The sequence below is a fragment of the Sciurus vulgaris genome, assembly GCF_902686455.1.
Source record: "Sciurus vulgaris genome assembly, chromosome: 10".
NCBI lineage: Eukaryota > Metazoa > Chordata > Mammalia > Rodentia > Sciuridae > Sciurus > Sciurus vulgaris.
In genome coordinates, this window is record NC_136470.1 from 85,716,839 (window position 1) to 85,733,903 (window position 17,065).

The window sequence follows — 17,065 nt, forward strand, 5'->3', positions numbered from 1 at the left end:
AAAAAAAGAGTAGGGATTTATGTTTCCCTTTTTTGATGGCAACTTATCTATATAAATTACTTGAGGGCTGGGGTTGTGGCTCAGTGGTAGAGCCCTCGCCTAGCATGCATGAGGCCTTGGATTCAAGCCTCAGTCCACCTATATAAAATATAAAATATTTTATATTTTAAATATAAAATAAAGGTATTATGTCCACCTACAACCAAAAAAATGAATAAATTACTTGGAATTCTGCATGGAATATTTATCTCTTCTCTCTCATTTATTAATTTATTCAATGATTTATTTATATCAGTACAGACTCAAGTTTTGTGTGTGTTTTTTTTTTTTTCTATTTTGGGTTATAATCCCACATATTACTCCTTCTTCTTCTTTTTTCTCAAATTATTCCAGCTTTGGCTGTTGGGAGTTCTTCAAGTTCCTGTGTGTCCTTGAAATATCTCCTATAAACGTTTTGCTTTCAGCAACTCCTTACTTCATGGTGCTACAAGATGTTCCATTCTCATTTCGTAGGCCTCTTGTCCCAGTCCCAGACTCAGCCATCTCTCTAAGCAGCCCTGGTTTTTGTCACTAGGGAATGACATTAGAAATCAAGATCTGAGCTCTAGGCACACTTTCTGCTTGCCATTGTTTCTAGGACAAATATATTTCAAATCTTACATTTTTAACACTAGCATACACATAACTGTAAAAAGACTGTTCATAGGACAATTATAGGTTTATTACCAATATTGTATCACAATACTTTAGGACCCTATTGCCTTCCAGTGTGACCCACGTAAAACTTAAGTATGATGGCGTTCTTTCAATCATATCAGTGTACCACTAACATAAACCCAGTGCAGATATTGTCAAAAGTCTCAGTTTGGGGACTTCTCTGAATGTAAGTCCACAGTAAATGGCTCTTTTGAAGACTACCCACTAGTAAACTATGGAAAAAGCATAGAGGATTTAGAACCCAGGCACTTAAAGTTCAGGATCCAGCTCTGTTGGTGACAGTGTATGTGGCAAATTCTGTCTGGGCCTCAACTTCCAATTATATAAAATCAGTAGCAGTGGGCTGGATAATGCTAAAGACTCTTCCAGTTCTTGCATAACCTCAATAGTTTCACAATGAAGGAATGAAATTGGTTTCACCCCTCCTTGAGCCTAGTTCCAATATACCAGAGAGTCTAAACAAGCTAAGGGAGGAGGGATGGTACGGAGGTCATTACTGATAAATAGGAGTCACTTTATTATTTCCTGAGGATGCTGGGGTCTGTTAAATGCTAGATAAGTATGCCTGAGAAACGAGAAACTTTGGACATTTCTTTTGAAGAATGTTGATGGAAAATGTATAGGAAATATTGATAGTATTCCTTTATTGCTTTCAAGTTTGCCTGGTAGGTGGAGTCTCAATCTTCTCTCTTTTTTTAAGGGCAAACTCTTCATATGTTATTTCCTCTGACTTCAAACAATTACCTTTAATGCAGAGATGGCTGAGCCACTTCTTAGTTTCTTACCAGGAGTCAGTCTCTCTAGTTCTTTCCTTCCCTTCTTCCCTCTTTCCTTCCTTTTGCCCCTCCTTCCTAATGTTATGGAATATTTTCAACATTCACATGGAACCCAGTGGCTTAAAGATTACCCCCTTTACAAGTGTCATCTCCTTCCTATCACTGACTGGCACGGTTTCCAAAAACAAACAGATGGGGGAAAATAACTATAGGGCTGAAAAGGCACTTGGGAACTGTCACATCTGATTACTAATGCTGGAGATCAAAGGTACAAGGTCTTAGAACCTACCTCCTCCAACTCTTAACGTTTAAAATCTTCATTTGGCTTTTGGACTCACTCAGCATAATCCCAGACTTTGGTCTACAATTGGTTAAAAATTGATAGAGGTGAGGATTCTGCCACTGCCTTCTTTACTTAGAATTACATTTTAACCCTCTGCTCCACCCCCTGTACACATGTACACACAGCTCCTTCCCACCCCCACCCTAAAGTTATGTAAACATCTACCTAGATGTAAAGGTAAGGAACTCAGAGTAGACAGGCACCCCGCAAATCATCTGGTTATTCCTTCACACTGCTGAGGAAACTGAGTCCTCCGCAGTGGCTTTGCAAAATGTCCCATATAAAGTTCCAGGCAGAGCTGTAATTAGAAACCAAGGTTTTTCTGGCAATAACTCCAGCTTTTTCTTCTCCCACTGTGCACCCGTGGAGTTAGGGGAGAGAGTGAGTGAGTGAGTGAGTGAGTGTGTGTGTGTGTGTGTGTGTGTGTGTGTGTGTACACCGGTTACATAGACACTGACATGTTGGAAACATGCACCAGCCTCTATAGTCTGACCTAAGGGAACAGTTTAATGACTCGAATTTCAGGCAGCTGAAAGGTTCCTGCGGGTGGAGGTTGAAATAAACAAGAAAAGCCACTGTGGAGATGTGAATGGAAAAGTACCGAGCCCGCCCTCCCTCCGCACATTCTTCCGCTCTCCAGCTTTCCCTCCATGGAGCCGCTGCAGATAGGCTTGTGCATGGTCAGGTGTACAGAGGGCGGTGTGGGGCAGGGAGAAAAAAAAATGCAGGCACAACACGCAAATCAAGTTTTTCCACTTCTAGCCTTAGGTAGTAGAGACAGCTAAGTACAGCAGTCGGGCAGGGCCGGCAGGGCAGCGGGCGGGCGGGGGGACCGCCCTGAGTTTACAAACACTCAAGTGCCTTCCTCTCCTCATCCCTCCCAGAATCCAGCTGCTGCGTTCCCTCACGCTAAGAATTCATAGGAAGTGAAAACCCTGTTATTCAAAACAGTGATCGAATGCAATAAACAAATGATTGTGTGCCCCCACCCCATCACTTCTCTATTTTTACCTCCAGACATTTATTTCCATTTTAAATAAGTGAGAAAAGTGTGGAAAATCAGTGTTTCGGGGGAAGCTCTGAGCCTGGCTGAAAAAGGTTTGCTGAAGGGGAGAAAATAGAATAATAAAAAGCCTGAAAGCAGGCAGCAGCATGTGGATCAAAACTAAATGTTGACACTTCCTTTTCAGAAGGTAGTGGCTGGAAATCATCCTCTCCTTTTTTTTTTTTTTTTTTTTTCTTTTTTTCTTTTTTATGTCTCAAAACTTTCTGCTCAGTTAATTTTCATCTCTCTCTTTTTTTTTTTTTTTTTTTTTTTGGTGGTACTGCTGATAAAATTCAGGTTCTTGAGCATGCTACAGAGAGTTCTCCCCGTGAGCCCTATAGCCTTAGGCTCCTATATTTCTTTAAAACATACTAAGAAACTTTTTCCTTGGTCCAAGGATAATACATGGAGCTTGTTTACAACAGTTTTAAATGAAGGATTCGCAATAAACAGGTGATTTTAACAAACCAGATAACATTCCCTGTACCCATCAAAAGTACTGGCAAGTAACTGCAGTGGAGGTTACACGTTTAACCAAACCCAGATGACCATCCAGACAAGCTTATCATTACCTGGAGCTGGTTCTGAGAACCAGTTTCCAGTATTCACAGGGCCCAATGTAGACTTGATTTGTTTTCCTCACTTTTGCAAGAAGACCAGATACTCACCTTCAAACCCAGGTTGTCAGGTCAACCTGATCTTCTAAAATGACCTAGGACCATCAAACCACACAGACCCATTTTCAGTTGTGTTGCCAGAGTGACACGCACCTCTTGTGAGGAGCAAGCCTATCCTCTGCAAAGAAAGAAGCCTGGAGGAGTGATTGATCTGAACATTCCTTCCAATTCAAAAAAATCTATAATTCTGTGATATCTTAGCTTGAGACCTACCAGGGTTACCAGAAGTTCCTGACAGGTGAAACCCACTTCCCATTTTGAGCCCCCTTAGAAAGAAGACAGTTTATTTCAAGGACAGGTTCCTTTTCAGCTATGATTGAATTGCGAGGGAGGTTTTGTGAGGGGAACTGGATGTGAAATGTGTTCCTTTCCTTAAATAGATGTAATATTAGGACCAGGCTATTTTATTTTGTAATAAAGCTTATATTTACCCAGCAGCTGTGATCAGGGACCTATTCCTATGTTCAGTCCATGGGGCAAGGAAGCTACCTAGTCCTATATTCTGAGTATTAATAACCATTAACCATTCAATCATGGCACTAGTTGATATACAGTGTCCCCAAATCTATAGGAATCACTCATAAGACCCCAAAAGTTGAGAAACTCTTTAGGGTTTCTTAAGCACGACTTAATAGAATTTGAATATATCCAGGTCAGTCCTTTCTTTACTTCTATAATATAGCACTGCTAGGGTGAGGGAGGCCTATGATAACAACTGGGACCCACGGGGGAGAGATCAAGAACGAGAGAAGGAAGGACATTCAAGAAGACATAAAATTGGCATAAAATTTGATAAGTTACTTTCCTAGGAATTGAAGAGATTGTGAAGAGAGTGCACAATTTTCCTCATCATTTATTCGAGAGAAACAGATTCACCTAAAAGTAAGTGTCTATCTTTAGAATATTTTCATATCCTCTCTTCTCCCTCTCCCCCCAAACACCCCCCCCCCCCCCCTTTCCCCAATGGGTCTTTTTCTGTTCTGGTCAATTTCTTTCTATGTAATCACATTGATTTGGCAAAAAAAAAAAAAAAAAAAAAAAAAGAAAGAAAGAAAGAAAGAAAGAAAAAATAGTAGAAAAAATGTGGAACTCTCTGGCACTTGGTCCCAGAAATAATGTGCTGGGAAGGTCTGAAGTCCCCTGGTGATGGGGTTAATTATCTATAAAGCAGGCCTGGTGGGTTCTCCTGTCTCAGGCTCCCTGCAGAGAATTAAAGAGGGCCTTGGTAGGAGAAGGGTGAATTCCTTCCCAGCCCCCACTCTGTCTGGTTCCATTGCCTGAGGGAGCAGATTTCCCTTTGCTCTGCAGCGCCCCCATGGGGCTAAGAGTGGAGTGGCAAAGGAAACACAGGAGGGACAAGCTATGTATTTAAAGTTAGGGTGTAGGACAGTGGATGAGGCAGATAACAATTTTGACCAGAAAAGTGACTCCCCAAAAAATCACAAAAATAATCCTGTTATAGGGCCAGTTAATATAGCAGAGCCAAACACCTCACATTCTAAGCCACATAGATGCATCTGAGAAACCTGAAAGTGTTTATAAGCTTATAAAAAATAGAAATCAGATATATAAATACACAAAGAAAAGGCTTCAGCAAAATTGGGGTATCATTCTGAAACCAGTGGCATCTGTTTAAAACTCTTCAAAACAAGAAAGAAGGGGACTCATATAAAAAGGCAGACATTCTGTCTACTGGTGGAATGAATCCGCACTTGACAAAGTCATGTGTCTTTGGGGTAAAATGTTCAACAACAGTGACAGGATTAGGCCTATATATTTTTTTCAAAAATCCTTCACAAGACTGGCTTTTCTGCAGAGGCTGCAGTAATCCATCTGTCAATAAGTATTAAAATATTCAGATTTCACAGGGACAGACACTTATGCATATTTCCTAAGCTCCAGCCCTTGAAGAAAGTAATCAGCCCCTTTGGACTTCCCCTAGTCATAAAACCTGTGACACAGCCTTTTGAAGGGGTGTGTTGGGGGGTGGGGATGCATCAACAACAGCATTCTCGGCCATATCTGAAACTTCTTATGTGACTGTCAGTGAAAGAAATCCCAAATATCCCAGGAAACAACCAGCAATCTTTCAAAGCTCTGCTCCCTTCTCCATCATAGATCCAAATTTAGGGTTGCAATAGATAGATTGTTTGGAGAGATATCTTTATTAGAAATTAAAATGTGAAGAAATATTGTGGCACATTTAAGAACTCATCTGTGATTTAATGAGTCGCTTGAAGGACTCTCATAGCCAAAGCTCAGAACAGTCTGACCTTTGAAAGCTGCTTCTGGTCCAAACATTTTGGGTTAATTCTTGAGGAATCTGAAATATTATTTTCCCCTCACACCCTTCTTTTAAGAGAGAGACATAAAAGAAACAAGAATCTCCCTCATTGAGGGATGAGTAGGAGGGGAAAAAACCCCAACCAACATTTAATTAGGGAAACTGGCAGCCCTGAACAAACAAACCAGGGCCCACAGTGAAATAGTTCTGCACTGCATTCGCCTTTAAAAAGAAGGTAGAAAGAAAAAGGGAAAGACAGATTTCCCCCTCTCCTCCTCCTTTCAACTCCAGAGCTGAGAGGGCTGTGCTCGGTGCCGTGCGTCGTAGTTGTAGCACAGTCTGTTCTAAATACACGCAGTATCTGTGATACCGGCACGGCAGGCCTTCAGAATTCCCTCCGGCTGATCCCTTCAACACTGAAGAGATTTTTTACAACGACCTTGAAACAAGTCCGGGGGGGGGGGGGGGGAATCAAGACCTTAAGGAAAAGCAAAACACAAACATGTACTTGGCTCACGGAATTTTGGAGAACACACCCGTACACATACCCAAGTACACACGTTTCTTGCAACAAGAAATTCCCCAAGAGTCAACAATAACAGAAAGAGTAAACCCACCACTTGCTGTCCTGGAAAGAAACAAACCAAAACAAAACAAATCTTTGGAGCATTTCTCTCCAGTGCAGGAGAGCCTCTCTTCAGTAAAAGTCCAAGGGGAAAAGGAAATTGCACCAAAGAGGGAAAAAATGGGGGTTGGGACGATCACATAAGATCAAAAATGTAAGCGGTTTTTCAATAGTATCAGTATTGAAATAATACATCTTCTTTAAATGCTTGAGTGAGTAGATAGGGAGAGAAAGAACACACACAAAACAAGAATCAACCGATGACGGATCCTAAGCTTTACGTAACACCACAAACTTGCAAAAGGCAAAAATCAGAGGCAAAAATCCGAAAATCATCAAAATACAACAACCAGAAAACCCAAGCCATCACACCAAAAAGAAAGAGCTCAAAACACCCTCCACCCGAGTCCCAAATAAAAATAAAGCAAATGAACCCACCGAACACTGCTTGGCAAATATTTTTCCCGTGGTGCCTAATATTTTAGCTGGAGAGAGCTGTGGTGTTTATTGTTTTTTTCCTCTTACTCGTCTCTCTAAACCTACTATATATAACATACTCGTTCCGGTGGTTCAAATCTCTCGCTCCCTTTTATGCATTTAGCTCGAGGAGCTGAGTATATGGGTAAGAGAGGAAGAATTAGCCCCAGACCCCGGGAAAGCAAAGCTCACTCCCCCTCTTATGTCACCGAATAGCAAATTAGTTCTCAGAATTCCAGAGGCCGAGCTTTGCTACAGCGAAGACGTCGACGTCACACAGGAGGCGCCCACGTGACGGTGGCGGAGCAGGCCGTACCATCATGCGGGGCCCTGGGAGGGAGGGCTGCCTTCTGGCCCCTCGAGTCTCGAGCCGAGACATCCATAGCCAAGACGATTATCCTGTGAGGACTTCGAAATATGCTGGAAAGTGGGAAAATATTGTGACTTTGAGGGAATTTTATGGGGTAGAGGAGGTAAAAAATCCAGAGAGCTGACACCGTGTCCTCCCCTGCCACGTAGCAGTGGGAAAGTCCGCAGCTCAAATTCCGAGAATTGAGCTCTGTTGATTCTTAGAACTGGGGTTCTTAGAAGTGGTGATGCAAGAAGTTTCTAGGAAAGGCCGGACACCAGGTGATTATTGCTGTTGCTGCCGCCGCTGCTGCTGCTGCCGCCGCCGCCGCCGTTGCCGCTGGTGCCGCTGCCGCCGCCGCTGCTCATGATCATTATTTTACCTTTTAATTCTTTTTTTTTCCGCTTTTGCCAAATGCTTTGGCTCCAAGTTTCCTATGTGTATCTATTGATATAAATGTATATATTTATTTATTCTAGCTGTCAGGTGTTAAAATAAATGCCGAATATTAGTCCCACGTCTCTCCCACTCTAGGATATAGATTTATATATATTTATTATTATTATTTTGTTGTCTTTGAGGGAATCGGCCGGTTTGGGGAGGCTTTTGCCACCCTCCCTGATGTTGTTTTGGTTTTTGAACAGGAGGTTGGAGGAGAGAAGGAGGGGAATTAGGGGGCGGCCGGAGCAGAAAGGACGAGACAGTGTTTAGGGGGTGATTCGGGCAAGTCTGGGGGCTGTCTGGCCTCAGACGGCGGAGAGGACGCGCGCTCGCGCTCTCGCTCTTTCTAAAGGCTGCTGCTTGCGTACGGCTTGTGATCTCGCTCGATTCGTGCGGCTGTGTTTTTTCCCTCTTTTCTTGCTCGCAAACTGCCTTCCTTGCTCCCTAGCTCCTGCTTCGCTTTCCCTCCCTCCCTCCTCCTCTCCCTCGCCTCTCCTCTCCCGTCCTTCTGGGTAACTCCGGGAGGCGAGGAGAGAGGCTGCCCGCTCGCTCGCCCCGCTGGCTCCCTTCCACCGGCCTCAGTCCTTTAGATTCCCTGCCTTCCAACCGAGCCGAGGTTTGGGAGGAAAAATACAAGCGAACTCCTCGGGTTTTTTTTTCCCCCCCTTTCTTTTCTTTTCTTTTCTTTTTTTTTTTTGTCATAAACCCAGATGAAGTATCGTGTCTACTACTTCCTTTCAGAGCTGTGATCTTCCTAACGAGAGAGGAGTGTTTTGGTGTCCCCTTCCCCTGTGTTTTGGGAGGTTTAGCTTTCGGGGTGTGTGGGGGGGTATTGAGTACTTTGGAAAATTATTCTTTCTTGGTTGTAGTCGAGGGAGTCGGGAACCCACTGCGCGCTTCCTTTGCCCATCCCGAGAAGAGAGGCTGATGGTGGGACAGGGATATTGGGGGTGGGTAGGAAAGGGGTGCGTGTTTGCACCTGCGACGCCTTTTGGTGTGCGGGGACACAGGGAACCTTGACAGGACAGCCCAGGAGAGCGAGAAGGTGGCGGGATTTCTGGCGGCCGCGGTGTTTGTATTTTGGGCGCTGCGTGACTCTCTGTTGGCTCTCAATGGTTGTTCCCTCCCTTTCCTAAATTTTATATTCATTTTTCCCATGTTGCAAGCTCTGTAAAAAGGCAATTGTGGGCCTGAGTATAGCGGACGCCAGGCTTTAGATTCCTAAGGTCCTTAGACTGGGCGAGGGGAAAGACAAACAGAACCCCAGCCCGCGTTCCCTACGTGCAAGACCCGGGAGGAGAGAAGGGCACTTTGTGGCTATGGCTGGGGGACCCAGCGGGAGGAGCGGGCGCGAAAGGGAGACCTATGTGAGTGATTTTGCAAAAATAGATTGCGAGATTGGTTGGATCTGCAACCTGTGGCTCTCCTCGAGGGAGTAGAAGTGGGGGAAGCGGCGGCGACGGCGGCCTGGGGCGCGAGTGGGTAGGGAGTTGGAGCTTCGGCAACCGGCTGCGCTGAGGTGCAGCAGGAGCAAGGGGCCACCCCGCTGCCGGATGTAGTGACAGTGGTAAATGTCTTGAGAACTGTGGGTTGCATTGCTTTTATGATACCGTACTATTGGAACTCTGGAGAAAAATGGAACTAATGTTTCAGTGAGTTTTAAAACTCCCCCATGAAAAGCAAGAGCACAACTCAACAGATTTTCTAAAAGAATGAGGCGGGGGGCGGGGAAGACCCTCTGTGTGGTGCCCACGTCCATCTGCTTTGGTGCGGATGGTGGAGGTCCTGACAGTTGAGCTGAGAGAATGACCTTAAACCGGTTACTTAAAGTCCAAAGTTGTTACAGGGTCCCTGACCGTTTCAGAGAGCCAATCATCCCCCTAGGAAAGTGATTTAATCTTTTATGAAGTTTTTTTCAATCAGTTTTATAGTTTCCAGGGGAAAAAAATTAACTCTTTACTTTAAAAAAAAAAAAAAGTGTGTGGAGATGCATTTTTTTTACTGTTGAGAGAAAAAAAAAAAAGAAGAAGAAGAAGAAAAAAAAGTGGGGCAGGAGAGAGGGAACCAGGGAAAGGGCTGTTTAGAAATACAGTTTGTGGCTCCGAGCGATGCCACTGGCTTCCTTTACAGAGACTGCCAGTTTCCCTTTTTCTTTGCAAGGTGTGTGTGTGTGTGTGTGTGTGTGTGTGTGTGTTTAATAAATAACTTTAAAAAATAAAAGAAGGACCGACAAGATCCATCAGGAGACAGGTATCTATTTTGCTCAGTATTTACTACCAAGAGCCTTTGGCACTGGAACAGAACCTCGTAAATCTGCAGCCCAAGTTGAAGTTCATCTGGCCCTAGTCCACACGCTATTCCTGGAGGTAGCAAACTTGAGCTCAAAGTAGTGAGGTGAAATCACATTCTTGCTTGAAAATATATATACTTTTTTTTTTTTTTTTTTAAAGAATAAAAGATATTTGTGTCTGGGGGCAGATGAAATAAACAGAAAGCACCAGAAGATAGACATTCTCTTGCTAAAATAACTGCAGTTTAGTCTTCAGGCCAAAATGGAAACCTGAAGGTAGGAAATACCCACCCCCCAAGTTTATAAATAGAAGTTTCCAGTATCCTATTTGGAAGCATTTCCAATACTGCATGTTGGAGCACTGGTTGATTTTTAAAGGTCTGTTGATAGTGACAAGGCTGGATGCCGTTCATAAAAGCTAGGTGACTTGAAGGAGGAGAAAGCCAGAATAGTGGGAATTCTTCAATTGTGTTTTTTCTTCTCAGTTTTGAAGGGTTTTACTCTAATGCTTTCTTGAAAAGACTGTTATTCTGGCTTTGGTGGACAGGAATGGAACTCAACTCTTAAGCGGTCATTTGCTGAGCTCTTGAAGCGTTCCAGTCATGGATTGAGTAAATGGTAGACATAACTAGATGTCAAAATTCTTCCTTCCCTCTATCCCCTGCCTGGTAGCCACACTCAAAACCCACTTTATTGTGAAAAATGTGAGATTCGGAGGAGGTGGTGCGGCAGCGCCACCCCTCGGTGGGTGAAACTATTGGCAAAAGTCAAATATTTTTAAAAATATTGTGAAATAACAATGAGGCATCCCCTTCCCCGAGAGATTAAAATATTAGTGGAGATAAAACTAACTTTGAAAGGAAGCACTTTGCAGTTGATCTTGTAAACAGAGAAGAACGACGTTGCTTTCCAGCTAGCATGGTGCCATAAAAAGAAACGTAGTTCAAATAATTTAGGGGAAGGGGTGCTGGGGGCAGTTGTGTGTGCCTGGTTGGCCTTAAGTAGGCTAGTTCCCCGGGTGGAGGTAGCTCTCTTTCGCCTTTGAACTAGACTCAGGGAACCTGAATTTTGCTGCCTTTCTGATGTTGACATAAAGAAGGGATGTTTTGGTGTGAGATATCGAGGTGGCTGGAAGTGCTGTAGTTTGACCAGCGGTGATGGTGGTGTATGGGGTGTGTAGTGATGGTGGTGGGGAGAGGTTTGCGGATTCTATGCAGCAATGGTAGGCTGGCCAGCAGCCTTCTGCGAGTCAGAGTAGCGTGGCGCGTGCCGGTTTCCTGCACTGCGCAACAAGTGGGAACGCCGCCGCAGCGGTCCGAGCGTAGTGGCGGAGCTGACTGGTTTCTCTTCGCCCCAGTGGAAGCCAAGAACCGCTCCTTCCAACCCTCCCCGCCTCTCACTCCGAGATCACAGCCCTTCTAAAAGACCATATTCGGGCCCCCACCCCTCTGCTTTGCCGGGAGCAGTAAGGCTGGGTGACCCCGGCCATTAGTCCCCAGATCCCCTTTCCTCCATGGGAATCATGAGTTTATTCTCGACTCTCTGCTGGCCGATGGTGTGTGGCAAGAATCTTTGCTGGAGTGCCGTTCTGCTTTTTGAAGACGAGTGCAACCTTTCTTTCCCTTCTCAGTAATTCAGCTTTTCGGGGGGAGGAAAAAAATCAACGTATAGTACATGAAAGCCGACCCACATAACGCACTGTGACTGCTAGAGGCGTGAGCATCGAGAAGAATGGAATTACACCCAGTAAATTAAATGTTTTCCAGTTTTGTTTTTGGAAATAACCACACCCCCAGCCCTAACAGAGATAAAAGGGAGTCGGGGTTTCGGGCGTGGAAGATTGTACAGCACAAGGTTCTCGGATGGACTGAGTCTGCCACCTAGTGGTAGATGGTGGTCAAAGTCCCCGCCTTGGGCTGTGGGCTGACCGGTTCACCTTTGGGTCTCCCAGTATCCTGATGATGCAAGGGAGGGCAGCCCCTGATGAGGACAGCATCCAACCTCAAGACTTTTGAGAGGAAAAATGAACATTGGAAATGCCCCAGATGCTCTCCCTGTCCATAGTCTCTCAGCAGATGGGCACCTATCTCAACTAAGAGAAACAATCTCTCTTTGAGGACATCATCTACCTGTGGTTATGGCCCCTTCCCCAGGGAAAAATTGGTATTGGAACGATGCCATGCCAAAGTTCAGGGGATTTAGGGCTTAATTCTTCTTTTCCTTTCTATTTTGTTTATTTGTTTACTTTGGCAGTTGAGAAAACAGGCTTGACAAGGGGACATGTGAGTATAGTTAGTAACCAAATCAGAACCAAAACCAGATTGGAAACTTCTGAATCCCAGAGCTGTGACTTAAAGTCAAAGACGAATTTATCTTAGCTCCTTTAAAGTACCTGAGGGACAGGAACAGCTGTCAGAACCATGACTAACTTCTTGGGTCACCCTAGCAGTCAGCACACATTGAAAACATTCCCCAGAAGTCCTGGGGAAATTTGTTTATAAAACATAGCCTAAGATTTTCAGAAGCAGACATGAAAAGCCCACAGTGGTGCTGAAGAGTCGGTGGTCTCAAAGCTCGGGAATGTATGTATGTCCTGGGCCCGGGGTGGCCAAGGCCTAGTCTGCAGAGTTGCAGAGGTGTCTCCCAAGGCTCATATTCGGAACCTGAAAGTCCTCTTCCATTCCTTCTCTCCTTTGCTAAGCATCCTGGCGATAATTTCAGGTGTGTGCCCGTGTATGGGGATATGGGGTGGGGATAGATAAGCAAAGCATAATCGTAGAATTTGTGTCCCAGTACCTCTTCAGTAAAGTTTTCTCAGAGCTCTTAAAATGGCCCGCGCGCATTCGCGTGCTGGCGGCCTCTAGCGGCTGCCCGGCGAGGCGCAGCGATCTCCCGAGCCCAGGCCCGCATCAATCCACTTTGGCCTCTCCCACTGCGGGAGCTGTGGGAGTCTGTGTCGGAGAAACGCGCCTCTGTTCGGTTTGGAAACGAATCTGGGGACGTGTTTGAAGCGCGGTCAAGTTTGACTCATCGCTTTCCAAGGACAGTTAGTGCCTTCCATCTTCATTAACGTGAATAAAGACCTTGGCTGACTTTTGTTCAGATCAAATTTAAAAAGGCATTGTTTGCTTGGGGAGATCATGCCTCTCTCCTCCCCCGCCAGCCTCCATGCAAAGGCCGAGCCCAGTCCAGCCAGGATGGCCAGGAGATCTCTGCCCCGGGACGCATTTGCTGGCATTGTCTGTGGGCCTTCTGGAAGGCTGTCTGGAGCCGGGTGCATCGGAAGCGTCCCTTCTGCAGCTCCTCTTCAGATCTTGATGATAAAACACATCCCTCTATTTTATTGCATTTCCTAGAAGCTTGCAGGCTTGCAAGAGCGCTCTTGGCAGGAAACGTGATAGAAATGAAAGGACATAATGTCCCCGAACACCTTGGTTACCCAAAGCAGCTGCAGAGGCCACTGTGCTATCAAAACTCGCTTTTATCTACTGTCGCCTTCGCCACCCTCCCGCCCCTACCCCTCCAACCCTCTCCAAGAGCATGAAGAATGCCCCGCCCCAGAGGGGGGAAAAACGAAGAAGAAAAAAAGATACAGCGGTTTGACCCTAACACCTAATTTCCGACCAGGGTGACAAGATCCGAACAGCTCTTTACATAGACGCCGCTGCGAAAGGGAGAGCTCCTGCAGGAGCCCTGGTGGTAGTTTCACTGCGGCAACTCCAGGCTTATTAAAATTCCTTGTCCCTGTCCCTAAACAGCGCTTTGCACTTTCAGATTCCCCTTTGGAGTTTTCAGCGAGTTATTGGAGTTATTAGATTACCAATAATCCAAGGGCCGACCTGAATAGAGAGCTGGGGGGAAGGGAGGAAGGCGTTTTCCAAATCTAGAGTCTCTGGCCAAACTAGGTCAATGGGAAGGAGGGGCGGAGCGAGAAGGAGGTTGTCGGTTTCAAACCTTGATGTAGAGCTCTCTCTAGTGTTAGGCAGCGGTAGAAAGAAACCTGATTAGGTTTGAGCTCCGGAACCTCGCGACTCCGAATTTCCAATAAGAATATTTACTTAATTTTACTCCCCAGATTCTCACCCGTAGCCCATAAATTCCAGCCTTCTGCATCACCTTTATCCCCCCGGGCAAAAAGATGAGAAAGTCACAAAGTAGGAGTTTAAGGTTAAAAAGGCCCGGTCTTTGAGGACGACCCTGACCCCGCCTCCGCTGCCGAAGGGTTGCGCGGCGGAGTGTGACGACACTAGCTGGTTTTAGATATGGACTGAGACTTCTGAGGCTGATTTTCGCGTCCTCTATTCCCGTCCTGAAAGCCCCTTCGGAGCCCGCTACCGAGACCAATTAGGAGATGGAGTCCGGGGTTTTAATTCTTGCGAAGGCGAGGCAACTCTGGTGCGCGCCAGTTCGCGCGCTGGCGCGGACGCCGGCGCCCCGGCCTCCGCCGAATCCTAACCGTATCTCTATGGTTTCAAGGAAACAGGATTCCGAGCTCCCGATACCAGGCCAGGTTAAACCTGGCGGCTTCTGTTCTAAAGACTGGGCGGAAACCGAGCTGTGCTGGTTCCCTTTCTTGCCAACGTAGGCGACGAGGGCTTTCGGTTTAGTTTCCTCCAACTCGGCTGGGTTGGGCAGAATGAATAGAGACTCTCAGCCTTAGGGACTCAAATCTTTTTGACCTTGACGTCTCACCTAACCATTCCCTTTAACAGAGCGCGTGAGAGGGAAGCAAACTTAAAAAAAAAAAAAAAAAAAAAAAAAAGGGTGGGGGGTGACCCAACGACGTACCAGGCAAAGGCCAGAATTGGGCAACCTAAAGGCATGAAATGAGCCTGTGATTGGATCCACACTCCTGGTTTATACTGCTACTAACTTGACTTTCCCCATTTTAAAGTTGTTGTGGGGGTGGGGTTGGGCTAGGTGCCCTCAAGAGCCCTAGAACCCGCGCCCATGAGGGATTTAGGGGAAAGTGTGCCCTATTCCCCGTGAGCCTCCCCCTGCGGCAGCCCCTGCGGGTGAATCCCCCGCGGTCCGAGCCGCGCAGGCAGCGATCCTGCTGGCCGTCGGGGGCCAGCAGCTTCCTGGAAAGTTACTTCTTGTTGGAGACGGCGATAGGGAGAGAGTGTTCTGTGAAATCCGCAGAGCCGAGATCGACTACGTTCCGGGAATGAGAGGGCTGTGCCATTCCCCTCACTGCCCCTTGCCTTGGCGGAGTAAAAGGAAAAAAAAAAAAAAAAAAAAAAAAAGGCATACACAATGTTAGCTACCGAAAACTTTTATTTGAATGTAACGAGATTAAGGGCCGCCGCAGTCATACCACCCGGCCTCCGCCGCGCCATCGGGGTTTGAGGCGGATGGGCAGCGGTGCCAGCGGATCGCCTCGGGCTGGGCGGTCCCTGGAAGACAGGTACGGTGTGGTGGGGGTGGGCGAATCTGCGGAGGCTTGCCCCGGCGCGCAGGACGCCTGTTTGTGCTGGTGTGCTTGAGCGAGCAAATGGGACTGTCTGGTGCCAGCCCAGTGGAGGAGGGAGGAAAAGGAAGGCTCACTTTCTCTTAACCTCGCCTCTCGCTTGTCGCTTTGCTCCTCTCTGATCTCTCTCCTTCTCCTTTCAGCTGCCTTCTCCCTACCCCCCTCACCCATTTCCTTCTCCCATGGGAAGCTCCTTTAGAGAATCTGCCTTCTCAAGGTGCCTCATTGAATATACACAAGGAAAGCAGCAAAGTGGGGAAAGGGTGTGGGGGTGGATTAAACAACGTTTAGCTCTTCTTGGTGGTTTCTGCAGCCCGGACCAGGCGGGGAGTTGGGGTGGTTGCGACCGAGGTATGGGCCGTTGCAGTTAAGTTTCTCGTTGATGACCCTGCTATTTTTTTGTGGATTGAATCTCCTGTGTGGCGTTGGTATGGCTAGAGCTAGTAGAGAAGGTTTGTCCAGGACTTTGTTAGAACTTGGCTTTGAGATCTTAGGCAAAGTTCATATCTGGGTAGGTGGGTGGAGAGCTTCAATGTCTTCCCCAGTAAGACAGTGCTGTTATAAATATAAGATAAAATAATAGAAGGGAAAGGGCCAAGTGGTCTGTAAAAATGCAAACTAAATATATTGGTGATACTTCCACATCTGCAGCATCCAGAGGGAGGGCAATGTTGTACACATCCACCTTAACCCACACCTCCTTAGTTTTGGGTTCTTTTAAGATAGAATTAGCTCCCAAAGGAGTGAACTTAAAGGGAACATGTGCCTTGGTATTTGCACATTTGTTTTGGTCCAGAGCAGGCAGAGCTTAAGGTGAAAAGCCCAATGCTTGACTGATAGTGGACATGGGAACTGTTTTGTTTGTTTCAATCTGAATCTGGAGTGAGTCATTGCCACTTGTCCTGGTGAAATGGCAAATCTGGGCTTCCTGTGGTTCCAGAAGTCTGGGACTGGAAATCCACAAGTGAACTGGTGGTTGGGCTGGTTAAAGCACAGCCTGGGTATTCTAGAAGTGTTTGAGGATCTCTTCCATGAGGGAAGAGGAGAAAGTTTATAAATAAACTTTATGTGTCCTCAGCATTCTTTTTCAAAGGAGACAGTCATTGAACTCTGGTTAGGACCAAATTAGTATCTTTTTGCCTATCTTGAGTTGGAATGGGGAGAGGAGATAGGTTCTTTTGTCTTTTGGTGTTTTCTCCTTTTGCCTAGTTGCTTCCCTCAGTCCTCACATACTCACATGCACACACTAATCTTGAAGCAATGAGATTGAGTGACTGGCACTTGGGACCACAGAGAAATGTCAGAGTGTTTGGTTACAGACTCAAGGAAACCTCTCATTTTAGAGGGCTCATTTGGTAAGACTCAGCAGCCTGGAATGGGGCAAAGTGTTTGTGTGGGGGAAGGAACTTAAAATGAGATTCACCCACCTCAGGGTGCCGTCTTGCATGTTCTACGGCACGTAGGCTGATTTGGAAAGGGAACAGGAATTTGAGCCAGAAGACCTAGGGCCAGGCCATCAGCCGTCTACATGACCCAACATGACCTCACTGGCCTCAGGCCCCTTAACCTGG

General features: G+C 46.1%; 1 protein-coding gene and 1 long non-coding RNA gene across 6 annotated transcripts in view; one reads left to right on the plus strand and one right to left on the minus strand.

Annotated features, from left to right (window-relative positions):
• On the minus strand, nucleotides 1-7,168 carry LOC306670548. 2 transcript variants are annotated; one of them, XR_013766448.1, is made up of 6 exons: nucleotides 6,906-7,168; nucleotides 3,454-3,676; nucleotides 2,276-2,376; nucleotides 2,040-2,134; nucleotides 1,783-1,854; nucleotides 1-570 (listed from the first exon to the last, which is right to left on the minus strand). It is a non-coding gene; the product is annotated as an uncharacterized lncRNA (long non-coding RNA). The 2 variants fall into 2 exon arrangements; XR_013766449.1 differs by having other exon boundaries at nucleotides 5-570; nucleotides 3,550-3,676; nucleotides 6,906-7,166.
• The window catches only part of BCL6 (BCL6 transcription repressor), a 27,408-nt gene continuing 14,025 nt past the window's right edge, over nucleotides 3,683-17,065 (plus strand). For 2 of the 4 annotated variants that reach the window (XM_079155236.1, XM_079155239.1), the window contains exon 1: nucleotides 7,488-7,574. The gene's annotated coding sequence lies outside the window, so the exon portion shown is untranslated. Of the gene's footprint in view, nucleotides 4,441-7,487; nucleotides 7,575-8,419; nucleotides 16,850-17,065 lie in introns of those variants that run through there. The other 2 variants (XM_079155238.1, XM_079155237.1) reach the window with 2 other exon arrangements.